This window comes from Salvelinus alpinus, chromosome 37 (assembly GCF_045679555.1).
Source record: "Salvelinus alpinus chromosome 37, SLU_Salpinus.1, whole genome shotgun sequence".
NCBI classification, from domain to species: domain Eukaryota; kingdom Metazoa; phylum Chordata; class Actinopteri; order Salmoniformes; family Salmonidae; genus Salvelinus; species Salvelinus alpinus.
The window spans coordinates 6,311,019-6,331,072 of NC_092122.1; positions in this window are offsets into that span (position 1 = coordinate 6,311,019).

The following is a 20,054-nucleotide window of genomic DNA, read 5'->3' on the forward strand; positions in this document are numbered from 1 at the left end:
AGAGGCCAACTAATCATGTTGCTAAAACACTGTCTACAGAACTGCACGACACAGTCTGTATGTCTGGAATGGAACCCTATTCCCTTTATAGTGCACTTTTTTTTGACCTGTAAAAACGAGTGCACTGTATAGGGAATAGGGTGCCATTTGGGATGCAGAGTGTCAAATCTCTCTCTTTGTGGCTCCTTTTTTATTTGTGTGAAAGTACAAATATTTGTACACATTTTTCTTTGCTTTAGAGAACAAGAAGGCATCTGTCTCTGATATTGAATTATGGGGAACTTTTCCGTAGAGCTTGATTTGACTATTTTGATACCGTCTTGGTTGGTTCTTACCTCAGAAATCATAATTTGTTATGACAAAGGTAAATATTGCCAGAATATTTGCAGTAAATCTCCATATTTACAAGGATGTGGCCAAACTGTCTTCTCACGTGTATATAACAATAGAATTATACTGCGAGAGGGCAGAGTAGGGAGAAGTAGTGTTGTTATTATTTTTGTCTAATTCCCATTTTCTACCAGAATCTTCCACACTGCTTGTTTGTTGTATGACGTGTTAGGTCAGGTTTTAGCAAATGTTTGTTTGTGTGTAGAGTAGTGTTAAAAAATTCGGGTAACTTTTCCAGAAACGCAGATCGAAAGATTCCGGGAATCAGGAAGGAATACGCAGGGAATCCAGAATCCTCCAAACAGGATTTCGTGATTACTGGAATTTTGCAATCCTGGTGTAGTCTTGTGTGAATGCTGTATTGAAAATAATACTTGTGAATTCTATTTTTGTTTTGTTATATGTTGGTTGTCCCATATTATCTGATATTTTAAACTAACATTACTGTTGTAATGTCTACATATTAAAAGCACCATCCTGTCAATTTGAAATGTTGATTGAATATATATATATTTTTTTGTGTGTGTATTTTACCCCCTTTTTCGCCCCAATTTTGTGATATCCAATTACGATCATGTCTGATCACTGCAACTCCCCAACGGGCTTGGGAGAGGCGAAGGTCGACACATGCGTCCTCCGAAAACAAGACCCGCCAAACCGCGCTTCTTAACACCTGCCCGCTTAACCCGGAAGCCAGCTGCACCAATGTGTCGTAGTTAACACCGCTTAACTGACAATCAAAGTCAGCCTATAGGAGCCCGGCCCGCCACAAGGAGTAGCTAGAGCACGATGAGCCAAGTAAAGAACCCTCCCCTAACCCGGACCAATTGTGCTCCTCCCTGTGGGACTCCCGGTCACGGCCGGTTCTGACAACCTGGGATTGAATCCGGGTCTGTAGTGACGCCTCAAGCACTGCGATGCAGTGCCTTAGACCGCTGCGCCACTCAGGAGGCGCTTGATTTCATATTTTGTTATACAAGGGAATCTATTCTCTTCTCTAGCTGCTGTCCAATCAGTATAATATGGTTTCCTTAATGCACTAGCATTTAAATAATATTGATATCACATGTTGGAAAATTAAATAATTACAACTTGTGTGAATCTTTGGATAAAAAACAATTTGTGTTCTATTCTCTGTTTATTGGCGGGGCTCTCCAATGGGCCCCTCGTGATTGAGTTCCATAGACGACATATGTTAATTCATATATGTTTGTCATTGGTAAAGTCAGAAAGTCCTCTGCACCAGTATTTTCCTCAGTTGTACTGTACAATTCAGTGGAGGCTCCTCAGGGGAGGACCATCCTCCTCAGTGAATTTCATAGAGCATTTTTATTGTAAAACATTTAAAAAGTTAACCTTTTTAGATAAAACTATACTAAATATAATCATGTCACCAAATAATTGATTAAAACACTATTTTGCAAAGAAAGTCTACAGTAGCCTCAACAGCACTCTGTAGGGTTGCACTGTAGTGTAGCTGGAGGACAGCTGGCTTCCATCCTCCTGTGATGGACATTTTTATCTTGTGAAAAGACAGCCTTGAAAATGCTCATCTTGTCTTAGTGTCATAAATAATCCTTGTTTCCTGCCTGTGTTTGGTAAAGATATGGGGGGGGACACGACCTCCTCCTTAGGACCATCTGGCAGAACGCCCAGAGTATGTTCTTTAAGTTAAAGATAGGAGACAGTGCTAGACACATGCCGGAACCAACCCTATGAACTATGCATATTTACCATGTCTGTAACCAGTATATAAGGGATAAACGTTCTGCATTGAGTTGGTTGGAACCGCTCCAGCGCGCTGATAATAAAGAATGATTCATTTAAGATTGACTGAGTGTCCCTGTGTAGAATTTCTACAACTATTTGGCGTCACAAACAGGATGATTGATTCTGCCTGCAGAGCTTTCCAGTGGGGGTCTGCGAGGAAAACCGGTGGCACATTTTATGAAGCTTGAGGGAAATTCCTGTCTGACCAAAAGAGGACGAGGAGCCGCCCAGACCCTACTGTGAGCTGCCCAGGAAGAGACACATCATCCACAAACAAACGAGGGACGCGGCAACTGATTTCAGAAAGTACATTTCAATGAATTTGTATAAAAAAAAAAATGTTTTTATTATAATAATAAAGCGTAGCATAAAAATGGAGGGTACCACTAGTCTTAAGTCAAGTAATGGCATGAATCGAATGTTGATGTGAGTTGTGTGAATGTGGATGTGAAAGTTGTGAGTGTGGAGTTACTGAGTGAATGTGTGAAAGTGTGTGTTATTCTATATGTATGCGGCAAGACTATAGAGTCAATAGAGGCCATAGCATTTATGACTATATAAACTATTGATACTATGGATGCTGAGGCACTATAGAGGAACCATGGCAGTGATACATGACAGAAGAAGGCTAGAGCGTCCACCACGCCCATCGTCTGGGACTACTAATAATAGCACATGTTAATGTTGTTTTATATGTATAGGAAGTAGTGTCCCATAGGCATTTCTGGGAATTGTCTATGTGCTCTGGGACCACTGTACCATAGTCTCTGGGAGGCTAGAGAACCGTTGAAGACACATATGGTGCATAGGATGCACATGGAGTGGTTTGGATATGAATACCTAAGTATAGTTATATAGGGAAAAGTGAATGTAAAGATATGAAAGTAGTGAGTATTATTCCCGAATATGCTGTTAAATAGAACACTAGAGTGAATATGTAAACCCCTGTATGAATAGAACACTGGTGTGGAGGAGGAATTTGTGATGTAACACAAGTGTATAATAGGTTACTAGAGATAAGTAACATAATATTAAGTTTAATGGGTTACGAGAGATCTGATGAAGTAACAATAGAAACAGTAATCATCATATATAATTTGCACACCCACACGCAGACGTGCGTATGAGGTGTAAAAGATATTCTGAGAAATGTTCAGAGTGGTCCCTTTAAGGATCATTTGATAAAGAAAACGGGACTAACCAATAAAACTACAAACGCTTATGAGATTTTCTCCACCCTGGTAATACATAGGGCTGTGTCGGTCACGAAATTTAGTCAGCTGGTGATTGGCAAGCAAATAATATATATTCTCAATATGCTCAGTAATTTACCTTTAATTAACATAAACACATTTAGCATCTCCTGGCTTTCACACAAAGCCTCCAAGCCATTTTAAAATGTCTAATAAATATAAATCCATGTAATATAGCCTACACATTCACATTCCATTATTTATTTTAGACAGGTCTAAAGAAGCATGATATGAAGGAAATGTAGTCTATTTCAGAAGAAAATAATAGCATACTCGAAGTTGTCCTTATGTTAGATCCTGATGTGGCTATGCCATATCACTGTGGGCTACGCTAGTTCATTTAGCAGACAAGATTTGCTTATAATTCCGTGGCATTATTTGAGATTATTTTATAGTATGAAGAATACATTTGAACAGAGCTGAATAAAATAGAAGCATTGTCTCCAAACGATTTGAGGGAGTGTGCACATACGGCTATTCTGTGTTGAGCGGTTAACAAAGAAATGGGTACTCCTATATGCTTAATTTAAGATACCTTTAGTTGTTCTACAAACATTGGGCTATTTGTTTTGATTTTGACAATACATTGTAAGGCTGCATGGTGAGATTCTAATGCTGATTTAACAAAAGTTGCTTGAAAGGCATGAGCTCTGCTTTGTTTGTTTTTCGCAGGCTGTACACACTCCAAGAGTCTCTCATTCACAATTTGACAAGCACTTGATAATGCCTCGAATTTCACGGCAGCATCCCCTTTGTGACGGTAATGTACCCTAAAAAAAATCTATGCCTTTTGCGGCCCGGATATAGATAGATCCAATTAATAGATCCCAAATTAATACAACCACTCGCATCAAAACACCTTGTTTTACACAATGTGGCTGACGCAACAGATCAGAACGTTTAGCTTAAAATGTTAATAAGCTATTAGGCTATTTCTTCACATTATAAGCGTAGCAATGCGCACATTGTAGTAGGCTATAAGCGCAAATGTTCCGCTAGCGGATTATCAAAAGATTATCAAAAGTGACCGATTATCAAAAGTGACCGCAAATGCAATTATGTATTTGATGCTTTAATTATAAAGGTGCATTTTTATGGTGAAAATTATCTTCCCCAAACTTGAAACTCACACACTGCTTATATATGTCAGTTAGGCTCTACACCCCTTGTAAAGCGGATTAATGTGCTTCATTTTAAGAAGTTATTTGGCCACTTTGATACAAACCTTATTAAAACATATAGGACTATGGGCTAGGCTACATGAGGTGTGCGATTATGATTCGAAAAAGTCCCAAAAAATGCATTGCTTCTTATGCGGGGCATCATTCACAAGTGATAATAAACTCAGCAAAAAAAAGAAACGTCCCTTTTTCAGGACCCTTTCTTTCAAACATAATTCTTAAAAATCTAAATAACTTCACAGATCTTCATTGTAAAGGATTGTTTCCCATGCTTGTTCAATGAACCATAAACAATTAATGAACATGCACCTGTGGAATGGTCTTTAAGACACTAACAGCTTACAGATGGTAGGCAATTAAGGTCACAGTTATGAAAACTTAGGACACTAAAGAGGCCTTTCTACTGACTCTGAAAAACACAAAAAGAAAGATGCCCAGGGTCCCTGCTCATCTGTGTGAATGTGCCTTAGGCATGCTGCAAGGAGACATGAGGACTGCAGATGTGGCCAGGGCAATAAATTGCAATGTCCGTACTGTGATGTCCGTACATCCTCGCAGTGGCAGACCACGTGTGACAACACCTGCACAGGATCAGTACATCCGAACATTACACCTGCGGGACAGGTACAGGATGGCAACAACAACTGCACGAGTTACACCAGGAACACACAATCCCTCCATCAGTGCTCAGACTGTCCGCAATAGCCTGAAAGAGGCTGGACTGAGGGCTTGTAGGCCTGTTGTAAGGCAGGTCCTCACCAGCAACAACGTCACTGGCAACAATGTCGCCTATGGGCACAAACCCACCGTCGCTGAACCAGACAGAACTGGCAAAAAGTGCTCTTCACTGACGAGTCGCGGTTTGTCTCACCAGGAGTGATGGTCGGATTCACGTTTATCGTCGAAGGGATGAGCGTTACACTGAGGCCTGTACTCTGGAGTGGGATCGATTTGGAGGTGGAGGGTCCGTTATGGTCTGGGGCGGTGTGTCACAGCATCATCGGACTGAGCTTGTTGTCATTGCAGGCATTCTCAATGCTGTGCGTTACAGGGAAGACATCCTCCTCCCTCATGTGGTACCCTTCCTGCAGGCTCATCCTGACATGACCCTCCAGCATGACAATGCCACCAGCCATACTGCTCGTTCTGTGCGTGATTTCCTGCAAGACAGGAATGTCAGTGTTCTGCCATGGCCAGTGAAGATCCCGGATCTCAATCCCATTGAGCACGTCTGGGACCTGTTGGATCGGAGGGTGAGGACTAGGGCTTTTCTCCCCAGAAATGACCGGGAACTTGCAGGTGCCTTGGTGGAAGAGTGGGGTAACATCTCACAGCAAGAACTGGCAAATCTGGTGCAGCCCATGAAGAGGAGATGCACTGCAGTACTTAATGCAGCTGATGGCCACACCAGATACTGACTGTAACCTTTGATTCCCCCCCCCCTTTGTTCAGGGACACTATTCCATTTATGTTAGTCACATGTCTGTGGAACTTGTTCAGTTTATGTTGTTGAATCTTGTTATATTCATACAAATATTTACACATGGCGCCGACAGAGATGGTCGCCTCGCTTCGCGTTCTTAGGAAACTATGCAGTATTTCATTTTTTTATGTATTATTTCTTACACTGTTACCCCAGGAAATCTTAAGTCATACAGCCGGGAAGAACTATTGGATATAAGAGCAAAGACAACTTACCAACATTACGACCAGGAATACGACTTTCCCAAAGCAGATCCTCTGTTTGGACCACCACCCAGGACAATGGATTGGATCCCAGTAAGCGACCCAAAACAACGGCGCCGCAGAAGGGGCAGACGAAGTGGTCTTCTTGTCAGGCTCCGTAGATCGCTCACAGCTCCCGAGTATACTACTCGCTAATGTCCAGTTTCTTGACAAATTTCGAGCAAGGGTTGCCTTCCAGAGAGACATCAGAGTCGGTACAGCCACCCGGTTTCTTCATGCACCGCGCCGACAGAAAGAAACATCTCTCTGGTAAGAAGAAGGGCGGGGTGTTATGCCTTATGATTAACGAGTCGTGGTGTGATCATAACATCATACAGGAACTCAAGTCCTTCTGTTCACCTGCCCCATAATTCCTTACAATCAAATGTCGACTGCATTATCTACCAAGAGAATTCTCTTCGATTATAATCACAGCTGTGTATATTCCCCCGCAAGCAGACACCTCGATGGCCCTGAAAGAACTTCATTGGACTCTATGTAAACTGGAAACCACATATCCTGAGGCTGCATTCCTTGTAGCTGGGGATTTTAACAAGGCTAATCTGAAAACAAGACTCCCTAAATTTTATCAGCATATCGAATGCGCTACCCGGGCAGAAAGAATCCTGGACCATTGTTACTCTAACTTCCGCGACGCATACAAAGCCCTCCCTTGCCCTCCTTTCGGCAAATCTGACCACGACTCCATTTTGTTGCTCCCAGCCTATAGACAGAAACTAAAACAGGAAACGCCCGTGCTCAGGTCGGTTCAACGCTGGTCCAACCAATCGGATTCCACGCTTCAAGATTGCTTCGATCACGTAGACTGGGATATGTTCCGGATAGCCTCAGACAACAACATTGATGTATACGCTGATTCGGAGAGCGAGTTTATTAGCAAGTGCATTGGGGATTTTGTACTCACGGTGACTATTAATACCTTCCCCAACCAGAAACCGTGGATTGATGGCAGCATTCGCAAACAACTGAAAGCGCGAACCACTGCTTTTAATCATGGCAAGGCAACCGGAAACATGACTGAATACAAACAGTGTAGCTATTCCCTCCGCAAGGCAATCAAACAAGCTAAGCGTCAGTATAGAGACAAAGTAGAGTCGCAATTCAACGGCTCAGACACGAGACGTATGTGGCAGGGTCTACAGTCAGTCACGGATTACAAAAAGAAAACCAGTCCCGTCGCGGACACCGACGTCTTGCTCCCAGACAAACTAAACAACGTCTTTGCTCGCTTTGAGAACAATACAGTGCCACTGACACGGCCCGCTGCCAAAACCTGTGGACTCTCCTTCACCGCAGCCAACGTGAGTAAAACATTTAAACGTGTTAACCCTCGCAAGGCTTGCCTGCCCAGACGCCATCCCTAGCCGCGTCCACAGAGCATGCGCAGACCAGCTGGCTGGTGTGTTAACCTCTAATTCCTCCCAAACCCGGATCCGGGAGCACCCCCCACAGTAAAAAAGCTGACTAGCATAGCCTAGCATAGCGTCACAAGTAAATACTAGCATCTAAATATCATTAAATCACAAGTCCAAGACACCAGATGAAAGATACACATCTTGTGAATCCAGCCATAATTTCTGATTTTTAAAATGTTTTACAGGGAAGACACAATATGTAAATCTATTAGCTAACCACGTTAGCAAAAGACACCACTTTTTTTACTCCACCAGTTTTTTACTCCATCAGTAGCCATCACTAATTCGACCAAATAAAGATATAAATAGCCACTAACCAAGAAACAACTTCATAAGATGACAGTCTGATAACATATTTATTGTATAGCATATGTTTTTTTAGAAAAATGTGCATATTTCAGGTATAAATCACAGTTCTACATTGCAGCTGCAATCTGAAATAGTGCCGAAGCTGCCAGAATAATTACAGAGACCAACGTCAAATACCTAATTACTCATCTTAAAACATTTCTGAAAAATACACAGCGTACAGCAAATGAAAGCCCAACATCTTGTGAATCCAGCCAATATGTCAGATTTTTTAAGTGTTTTACAGCGAAAACACAATATAGCATTATATTAGCTTAGCACAATAGCCAGAAACACAAGCAATTTACCAGCAGCACAGGTTAGCGATCGTAACAATACAGCAAAAGATATATAATTTTTGACTAACCTTGATATACTTCGTCAGATGACAGTCCTGTAACATCATATTACACAATGCATATAGGTTTTGTTCGAAAATGTGCATATTTAGCAGCACAAATCGTGGCTATACAATGTGATCAGTGGCAACAGGTCATGCATTCTGGCCGGCGCCATCTTGGAAAGGCACCTAAGTTTACGATTATTTATCGATTAGATTGACAAAAAAATACAGGTTGGACAGCAAATGAAAAATGCATTAGTTATTAATGCAACCGCTGAGTTAGATTTTTAAAATTAACGTTACTAGACATACAGTGTGCGTTACAGCCAGACTAGTGCCGCAATAATGGCGGACAAATGCGTTTACATTTTTCCACATAAATACGGAATAACATCATAAATAGCTCTTACTTTTGGACGAGCTTCCATCAGAATCTTGGGCAAGGTGTCCTTTGTCCAAAATAATCGTTGCTTGGTTGTAAAACGTCGTCTTCAACTTCGGAATTAGCAGCTAACAATAGCAATGTGGCCACAACATGCCCAAATCCCCAAAACGCAATACTAAGGAAATTCCGAAAATAGCAATATACTCGCATAAACTGATATAACTCGGTTTAAAATAACTTCGTTATGATGTTTCTAACACCTATATCGAATTAAATTACAGACGGATATAGCTAAGGCCGATAACTAAGCGTTTCAAAATGCCATCTTGAGGTCTTGCTTTGCGCAATGACGAACGACGAAAAGAGAGCTCACTTCGTTCCTTGGCCTTTTATAAGCTCTGAGAACTACGTAGACACTCCATTCCACTTCTCATTGGTTACTGACATCCAGGGGAAGGCGGGTGCAGTTCATGTCGACCCATAGGATACATACAGAGCTTTAAACTGATCTGAGAACAGAGCCTCGTTTTCAGACCTTCGCAGTTCCTGTCATGGATTTCGCTGCAGAAAGAGTTCTGGTTCACCCACAGACATAATTCAAACGGTTTTAGAAACTAGAGATTGTTTTCTATCCAATAGTAATAATAATATGCATATTGTACGAGCAAGAATTGAGTATGAGGCAGTTTAATTTGGAGACGATATTTTCCAAAGTGGAAACAGCACCCCCTAGATTGAGAAAAGGTTAACGGATATATTCAATCAATCCCTATCCCAGTCTGCTGTTCCCATATGTTTCAAGAGGGCCACCATTGTTCCTCCAGCTAAGGTAACTGAGCTAAATGACTATCGCCCCGTAGCACTCACTTCCGTCATCATGAAGTGCTTTGAGAGACTAGTCAAGGATCATATATCACCTCCACCCTACCTGACACCCTAGACCCACTCCAATTTGCTTACCGCCCCAATAGGTCCACAGACGACGCAATCGCAATCACACTGCACACTGCCCTAACCCATCTGGACAAGAGGAATACCTATGTAAGAATGCTGTTCATCGATTACAGCTCAGCATTTAACACCATAGTACCCTCCAAACTCGTCATTAAGCTCGAGACACTTGGTCTCGACCCCGCCCTTTGCAACTGGGTCCTGGACTTTCTGACGGGCCGCCCCCAGGTGGTGAGGGTAAGAAACAACATCTCCACCCCGCTGATCCTCAACACTGGGAACCCACAAGGGTGCGTTCTCAGCCCTCTCCTGTACTCCGTGTTCACCCATGATTGTGTGGCCATGCACGCCTCCAACTCAATCATCAAGTTTGCAGACGACACTACAGTGGTAGGCTTGATTACCAACAACGATGAGACGGCCTACAGGGAGGAGGTGAGGGCCCTCGGAGTGTGGTGTCAGTAAAATATCCTCACACTCAATGTCAACAAAACAAAGGAGATGATTGTGGACTTCAGGAAACAGCAGAGTGAGCACCCCCCTATCCACATCGACGGGACAGTAGTGGAGGAGGTGAAAAGTTTTAAGTTCCTCGGCGTACACATCACGGACAAACTGAAATGGTCCACCGACACAGACAGTGTGGTGAAGAAGGCGCAATAGCGCCTCTTCAACTTCAGGAGGCTGAAAAAATTTGGCTTGTCACCGAAAACACTCACAAACTTTTACAGATGCACAATCAAGAGCATCCTGTCGGGCTGTATCACTTCCTGGTCCGACAACTGCTCTGCCCACAACCATAAGGCTCTCCAGAGGGTAGTGAGGTCTGCACAGCGCATCACAGGGGCAAACTACCTGCCCTCCAGGACACCTACACCACCCGATGTCACAAGAAGGCCAGAAATATAATCAAGGACAACAACCACCCGAGCCACTGCCTGTTCACCCCGCTACCATCCAGAAGGCGAGGTCAGTACAGGTGCATCAAAGCTGGGACTGAGAGACTGTAAAACAGCTTCTATCTCAAGGCCATCAGACTGTTAAACAGCCATCACTAACGTTGAGTGGCTGCTGCCAACATACTGACTCAAATCTCTAGCCCCTATAATAATAAAAAATTGGATGTAATAAATGTATCACTAGTCACTTTAAACAATGACACTTTATATAATGTTTACATACCCTATACTACTCATCTCATATGTATATACTGTATTCTATACCATCTACTGCATCTTGCCTATGACGCACGGCCATCGCTCATCCATATATTTATATGTACATATTCTTATTCATTCCTTGTGTGTATAAGGTAGTTGATTTGAAAATGTTAGATTACTTGTTAGATATTACTGCACGGTCGGAACTAGAAGCACAAGCATTTCGCTACACTCGCATTCACATCTGCTAGCCATGTGTATGTGACCAATAAAATTTGATATGATTGATTTGATTTGACATGTTAAGTTTGCTGAAAAAAACGCAGTTGACAGTGAGAGGACGTTTATTTTTTTGCTGAGTTTATATCATTCACAAGTGATAGGCTAATATTGTCTCCTATCAGACTTTTCTTGATTTAATCTTGTCTTTAGATATACTAAATAATCGGTGTGTATTAGGGGTAGTGATTGAAAATGTTTTTTTTTTCAACTGGAAAGAGTAGAATGGTTTTAGTTGAAGGAAACAGATATGGAGACTAGTAAAAGTAACAAAGAGAATGGTAATATCAGATTAGCACTCTAATAATGCAATGTCTTAGTTTGAAGAAGTAAATCTTTCAATATGAGGTTACATGACGAGCAGAGGGATTGAGCATTGGGGACTGATATTAAATTGGAGGCCACCATCTGGTGTTTGGGTTAGAGATAAGTTTTCTGTGGAACAATAGATGGCCGCCAGTACTCACTGAACAAAAAACAATCTGTAAGGGACACAGTGGGGAAATTTGGGACAGAGGTATGAATAATTTAAATTATACATTTTTGACAGGTTCCAATTATTATTAGTCAATTCTATAGTTTGGAAGCACCAGTGATTTAAGTAAGAAGGTAATGTCATCCAAAACAATAATCTGTTCACATTACGTGAAACTGTGTCCAGAATAAGAAGATCCAAGTAAATGTTTTTAGTACCGAATATTGAGCTGATAAGCCAGCACCAACTATTTGAAGGTCCTAGCAGATTTGGTAAACAATAGGTTTCATATTTTAACTAGTTTATGTCCCAGGGACAGTTTGTACAGAACTGTATGTCAATGCAATTACAAGAGAGGGGTTCTGGGACTTTGGAAGGTGCCTATTCCTGCCCAAGATGCAGTAAACTCGATTAAGATTAATCATTTTTTTATGACTGATTAAGATGTTTATTTTCTTTCTTCCAGGACTTATGGAATGTCCACTACCAAGTTGTTTTCATATGTTTGCCAATGGATCTGTGTCTTTCCCTTTGAGGGGCTTCCTGAAGCAGGTGCCTTAGGAGAGACGTTATTGAGACTGTGTACTGTGCAGTGTAAAGGTGCCCGCATCCAGCTGTTGAGGGAGCTCCCAAATTAAGTAAGGCCTGGCCATTTTGTTTATTTTTACCCTACGATTTTTACCACACACACGCCAGCACCAACACACAACCCACCTTGATAAGATATGTTGTAATGTTTCAAATATCTTTAAATAATGTCTGAGGTACAAGCACTCACTTAATGGGGTTGAATGACCTCTGACCTCTGTTCTAACTCCCTGGTGAGGCCTGATCACTCTCACTACAAAGACTAGAGACATTGGGTGAGATTTAAATGGGCTATGTAAACACGAGATAATTAGGAAGGAGTTTATAATTTATCAACGGTCCTATGCGTGATTCGGAAAAAGAGAAGGAGAGAGAGAGTGCGCTGCCCCTGAATGAGGGACATTTGTCTCTAGACTGTTCCTTAAATTACCTTATGGGATACAATTAAGTTAAGATGGAGTCATGGGTTGTAATTCTAATTTGATTTGTTATTTTGATTTAACAGGCAGTGTTTCACGGTGTGAGTCGTGTGTCCAAAGGGGAATTTACCAGTCCCCTGGGGCCCTTTGGTAAATATGCAACAAAATAAAAATCACATGCCTGTCTGTAAAATGAAAAAAATGTATGTTGGTAATGGTTGACACTTACTCCAAATGGATTGAAGTTTTCCCCACCTTTTATTTAAAGAAGTGTATTGCTGTTGCTGTTTTGTTTGTTTGGTTTTGTCTTGTTTCAATAAAAATCTCACCAGATTGGGTCTGGTGGGTGGTCGAGATTTCTCCCTAAGGGTTAGCTCTCTGACTCCCTGACCCTGTAACTCTGCGGTGAGATCGCCAAAATGATAGGGGAGTATAAGAATTTTTTTGGGGAAAAAATGGTTTCAACTGTGTTGTTATTCTCTTTGACATTTGTCTGAGACATTTGTATTAAGAATATTTGTAATAATTTGTCTGGATTTCCTGAATCAGAAATGCCCTAAACTAAACTGTTATTCTGGTATGTCCTCTATCGAGGTTATGGCGAAGGTGACCACAGATGGTATCTAGTTGCACTGAAGGGATAATTCGGCCGAGAACAGTGTGAACCTCACCCCCTCTAACAGGGGTTCACTATCGTCCTTCACCACCTGAAACCTGAGTCTGAGCCAGCAACCTGTACACAGCATCCAGTCAAAGCTATCAACAGCCTTTTCTCTCATGCCTTTTCTCTCAGGAGTGCGACATGAGTCCACGTGGAGTGAGCATGGACGAGATCCCGTCCGAACTTCTCTCATGTACTGGTAGGAAAATGGACAAAGACATAATGGACTGTAAAGGACAGTGGCGACTCAGGTGAGAGACATTATCATGGGCTATCCACTTTGAACATGTGCCATTGGGAGGACAAACTGAAACGCCAGAAGAATGAGTGCCGGGAGGTAGGGGGGTGGGTGGTCAATGTGCCCGTAATTAATTTAGGCTTATCCAAAATGGTTTATTTGGGGTATCAGGTTGATTGTGGAGGTCTGCACATTGCAAAATGTATAGTACTTTAGACTAGAAATGGATTGAGATACCAATCTGTCATATATACATGCCACTCGTGACAAAAGCTCCAGCTGAAATGTCATTGCCAGAATCCATAAATTAAATTGTGTAATGAAGCATGTGTGGAAATCTATGAAGTGAATGTCTTAAGCCAGGATTTTGCAAATTGGATTATACAACCCAGAATGAAGGGTTTGAAAGCTGTTTTTTGCGTAGATTTTTTTTTATTTACTAATTTGATTGTAGATTTTAGCTCTATGATGATTATGAATGAAATTAGATTCACTCCCATTAATAGAAGTATAACCTTTATTATGACTTATTATAATGGTATATTTTGATATAGAAGCTAAAATCTAAATGATTCAAATCAAATCAAACTTTATTTGTCACATGCACCGAATACAACAAGTGTAGACTTTACCGTGAAATGCTTACTTACAAGCCCTTAACCAACAGTGCAGTTCAAGAAGAGTTAAGAAAATATTTACCAAGTAGACTAAATTAAAAAGTAATAATAAAAAGTAACACAATAACAATAAAAATAACGAGGCTATATTCAGGGGGCACCGTTACCGAGTCAGTGTGTGGGGGTACAAGTTAGTTGAGGTAGTTTGTACATGTAGGTGGGGGTGAAGTGACTATGCATAGATACATAACAGCGAGTAGCAGCAGTGTACAAAAGAGGGGGGTCAATGTAAATTGTCCGGTGGCGATTTTATTAATTGTTCAGCAGTCTTATGGCTTGGGGGTAGAAGCTGTTGAGGAGCCTTTTGGTCCTAGACTTGACGCTCCGGTATCGCTTGCCGTGCGGTAGCAGAGAAAACAGTCTATAACTTGGGTGACTGGAGTCTGTCAATTTTATGGGCTTTCCTCTGACACACCTATTATATAGGTCCTGGACGGCACAAAGCTTGGCCCCAGTGATGTACTTTTTGAGGATCTGGGTACCCATACCAAATCTTCTGTCTCCTGAGGGGGAAAAGGTTTTGTCGTGCCCTCTTCACAACTGTCTTGGTATGTTTGGGCCATGATAGTTCGTTGGTGATGTGGACACCAAGGAACTTGAAACTCTCGACCCGCTCCACTACAGCCCCATTGATGTTAATGGGGGCCTGTTCGGCCCGCCTTTTCCTGTAGTCCACGATCAGCTCCGTTGTCTTGCTCACATAAGGGTGAGGTTGTTGTCCTGGCACCACACTGCCAGTTCTCTGACCTCCTCCCTATAGGCTGTCTCATCATTGTCTGTGATCAGGTCTACCACTGTTGTGTCATCAGCAAACTTAATGATGGTGTTGGAGTCGTGTTTGGCCATGCAGTTGTTGGTGAACAGGGAGTACAGGAGGGACTAAGCACACACCCCTGAGGGGCCCCAGTGTTGAGGATCAGCGTGGCAGATGTGTTGTTGCCTACTGTTACCACTTGGGGGCGGCCCGTCAGGAAGTCCATGATTCAGTTGCAGAGGGAGGTGTTAAGTCCCAGAGTCCTTAGCTTAGTGATGAGCTTTGTGGGCTCTATGGTGTTGAACGCTGAGCTGCAGTCAATGAACAGCATTCTCACATAGGTGTTCCTTTTGTCCAGGTGAGAAAGGGCAGTGTGGAGTGAGATTGAGATTGCGTCATCTGTGGATCTGTTGGGGCGGTATGCGAATTGGAGTGGGTCTAGTGTGTCCGGGACGATGCTGTTGATGTGAGCCATGACCAGCCTTTCAAAGCACTTCATGGCTACCCACGTGAGTGCCACGGGGCGTAAATCATTTAGAAAGGTTACCTTCGCTTCCTTGGGCACAGGGACTATGGTGGTCTGCTTGAAACATGTAGGTATTAAACTCGATCAGGGAGAGGTTGGAAATGTCAGTGAAGACACTTGACAGTTGGTCCGCGCATGCTTTGACTACACGTCCTGGTAATCCATCTGGCCCAGCGGCTTTGTGAATGTTAACCTGTTTAAAGGTTTTATTCACATCGGCTACCAAGAGAGTTATCACACAGTCATCCAGAACAGTTGGTGCCCTTGTGCATGCTTCAGTGTTGCTTGCCTCGAAGCGAGCATAAAAGGCATTTAGCTCGTCTGGTAGGCTCGCGTCACTGGGCAGCTCGCGTCTGGGTTTCCCTTTGTAGTTTGTAATAGTTTTCAAGCCCTGCCACATCCGACGAGCGTCAGAGCCGGTGTAGTAGGATTCAATCTTAATTCTGTATTGATGCTTTGCTTGTTTGATGGTTCGTCTGAGGGCATAGCAGGATTTATTATAAGCGTCTGGATTAGTCTCCCGCTCCTTGAAAGAGTCAGCTCTAGCCTTTAGCTCCATGCGGATGTTGCCTGTGATCCATGGCTTCTGATTGGGAAATGTACGTACAGTCACTGTGGGGACGACGTCGTCGATGCACATATTGATGAAGCCGATGACTGATGTGGTGTACTCCTCAATGCCAATGGATGAATCCCGGAACATATTCCAGTCTGTGCTAGCAAACAGTCCTGTAGTGTAGCATCCGCGTCATCTGACCACTTCCGTATTGAGCAGTCACTGGTACTTCCTGCTTTAGTTTTAGCTTGTAAGCAGGAATCAGGAGGATAGATTTATGGTCAGATTTGCCAAATGGAGGGCGGGGGAGAGCTTTGTATGCATCTCTGTGTGTGGAGTAAAGGTGGTCTAGGATTTTATTTTCTCTGGTTGCACATGTGACATTCTGGTAAAAATTTAGGGTAGCGTTTCTGTTCTGCTGGTGCATGGAAAATTCTGCTAGCTCTATATTGTCCGTATCGTCGTTCAGCCACGTCTCGGTGAAACATAAGATGGTACAGTTTTTGGTGTCCCGTTGGAAGGATCATCTTAATCGTAGGTCATCAATTTTATTTTCCAATGATTGCACATTAGCAAGAAGAACAGATGGCAGTGGGAGTTTACTTGCTCGCCTACGGATTCTCAGAAGGCTGCCCAATCTGAGGCCCCTTTTCCTGCGTCTTTTTTTCACGCAAAAGGTGGGGATCTGGGCCTGTTCCATTGAAAGCAGGATATCCTTCTCGTCGGACTCGTTAAAGGAAAAAGTTTTTTCCAGTCCACGGTGAGTAATCACTGTTCTGATGTCCAGAAGATATTTTCGGTTATAAGAGACGGTAGCAGCAACATTATGTACACAATAAGTTACAAATAAATTCCACAAAACGCAAATAAATCGCACAAAATTTCACAATTGGTTGGGAGAATGTCAAACGTCAGCCACGTTCTTCGGCGCCATCTTTATTAAAATGTAATGATAAGTGATAAGAGGACGGAATGTGATGGACATTTTTATCTTGTGAAAAGATAGCCTTGAAAATGTTAATATTGTGTTAGTGTCATAAATAATCCTTGGTTCCTGCCTGTGCTTGGTAAAGATATGATGTACTTGATGCATTGAGTTGTTTGAAACCTCTCTAGCGTGCTGATAATAAAGAATGATTGATTTAAGATTGACTTTGAGTGTCCCTGTGTAGAATTTCCACAACACTCCTCTGGGTACATTGACATGAATACAAAACCTAGGAGGCTCATGGTTCTCACCCCCTTCTATAGACTTACACAGTAATTATGACAAATTCCGGAGGACCCTCTCCAGCCTATCAGAGCTCTTGCAGCATGAACCGACATGTTGTCCACCCAATCAAAGGATCAGAGAATTAATCTAGTACTGGAAGCATATGCTACAGCTAGCTAGCACTGCAGTGTATAAGAGAGAGAGAGAATATTCACTTACTTAGCTAGCATATGCAGCTAGCTAGTTTAGCTTACTGAAACATCCTGATCAAACAGAGGGATGCTATTTTAGCTAGCTGGATATGACTTTCCAACACAATACTTAAACTCTTCCAAGTCAAGCTAAGCTTTTGGTATAACTAATTTATTGCCACCGGGGCCTGCCGGTGTAACTGCTTACTGATTGTACACTTACGTTACTGCATAATTGTAGCATGTTTACTAACGAGTTAGTTCTATTAGCTATGCTGACTATGATATTACTTTAGCTAATATGATGACAACGATGTAGGCTGTGTGTAGCGGTTTGGTTTGGAAAGTTTTTTTCGCCTGGTCACATACAGCTGATGTGTTGTGCATTGAAGTCCACAAGCGAAGGGAAGAGATGAGAGGAGGAGAACGCATAGATGCGAGAAGGAATACAACGTGGCTGCTATGAAAGTGAACTGTGTTTACAGGTGATCAGGGGATATTCATTCTGCCGATTCTGTTGAAAAAGTTTCTTAAACGGAACAAAACAGGCATAAACATACCTGACTTGTGTGAACATACAGTTGAAGTTGGAAGTTTACATACACTTAGGTTGGAGTCATTACAACTCGTTTTTCAACCACTCCACAAATGTCTTGTTAACAAACTATAGTTTTGGCAAGTCGGTTAGGACATCCACTTGTGCATGACACAAGTCATTTTTCCAACAATTGTTTACAGACAGATTATTTCACTTATAACTCACTGTATAACAATTCCAGTGGGTCAGAAGTTTACATACACTAAGTTGACTGTGCTTTTAAACAGCTTGGAAAATTCCAGAAAATTATGTCATGGCTTTAGAAGCTTCTGATAGGCTAATTTAAATCATTTGAGTCAATTGGAGGTGTACCTGTGGATGTATTTCAAGGCCTACCTTCAAATTCAGTGCCTCTTTGCTTGACTTCATGGGAAAATCAAAAGAAATCAGCCAAGACCTCAGAAAAAAAATTGTAGACCTCCACAAGTCTGGTTCATCCTTGGGAGCAATTTCCAAATGCCTGAAGGTACCACGTTCATCTGTGCAAACAATAGTACGCAAGTATTAACACCATGGGACCATGCAGCCGTCATACCGCTCAGGAAGGAGACACGTTCTGTCTCCTAGAGATGAACGTACTTTGGTGCGAAAAGTGCAAATCAATTCCAGAACAACAGCAAAGGACCTTGTGAAGGTGCTGGAGGAAACAGGTACTAAAGTATCTATATCCACAGTAAAACGAGTCCTATATTGACATTACCTGAAAGGCCGCTCAGCAAGGAAGAAGCCACTGCTCCAAAACCGCCATAAAAAAGCCAGACTATGGTTTGCAACTGCACATGGAGACAAATATCGTACTTTTTGGAGAAATTTCCTCTGGTCTGATGAAACAAAAATAGAATTGTTTGGCCATAATGACCATCGTTATGTTTGGAGGAAAAAGGGGGAGGCTTGTGTAACCGATGTGAAATGGCTAGCTAGTTAGCGGTGGTGCGCGCTAATAGTGTTTCAATCGTTGACGTCACTCGCTCTGAGACCTTGAAGTAGCTGTTCCCCTTGCTCTGCATTGTCCGTGGCTTTTGTGGAGCGATGGGTAACGATGCTTCGTGGGTGTCAGTTGTTGATGTGTGCAGAGGGTCCCTGGTTCGAGCCCAGGTAGGGGCGAGGAGAGGGACGGAAGCTATACTGTTATACTTGCAAGCCGAAGAACACCATCCCACCCATGAAGCACGGGGTGGCAGCATCATGTTGTGGGGGTGCTTTTCTGCAGGAGGGACTGGTGCACTTCACAAAATAGATGGCATCATGAGAATGGACAATTATGTGGATATATTGAAGCACCATCTCAATACATCAGTCAGGAAGTTAAAGCTTGGGTCTTCCAAATGGACAATGACCCCAAGCATACTTCCAAAGTTGTGGCAAAATGGCTTAAGGACAACAAAGTCAAGGTATTGGAGTGGCCATCACAAAGCCCTGACCTCAATCCTATAGAAAATGTGTGGGCAGAACTGAAAAGGCGTGTGCGAGCAATGATGCCTACAAACCTGAATCATTACACAAGCTCTGTCAGGAATAATTGGCCAAAATTCACCCAACTTATTGTGGGAAGCTTGTGGAAGGCTACCCGAAACGTTTGACCCAAGTTAAACAATTTAAAGGCAATGCTACCAAATACTAATTGAGTGTATGTAAACTTCTGACCCACTGGGAATTTGATGAAAGAAATCAAATCTGAAATAGATCATTCTCTCTACTATTATCTGACATTTCACATTCTTAAAATAAACTGGTGATCCTAACTGACCTAAGACAGGCAATTTTTACTCTGATTAAACGTCAGGAATTGTGAAAAACTGAGTTTAAATGTATTTGGCTAAGGTAAACTTCCGACTTCAACTGTACGTTGTAAACTTTCATTCATAGGCTAGGTTGTAGCCACCCATGATGGGTATAGGGAAATTGTGTAGTAGCCTAAACCTATCGATATTACATTG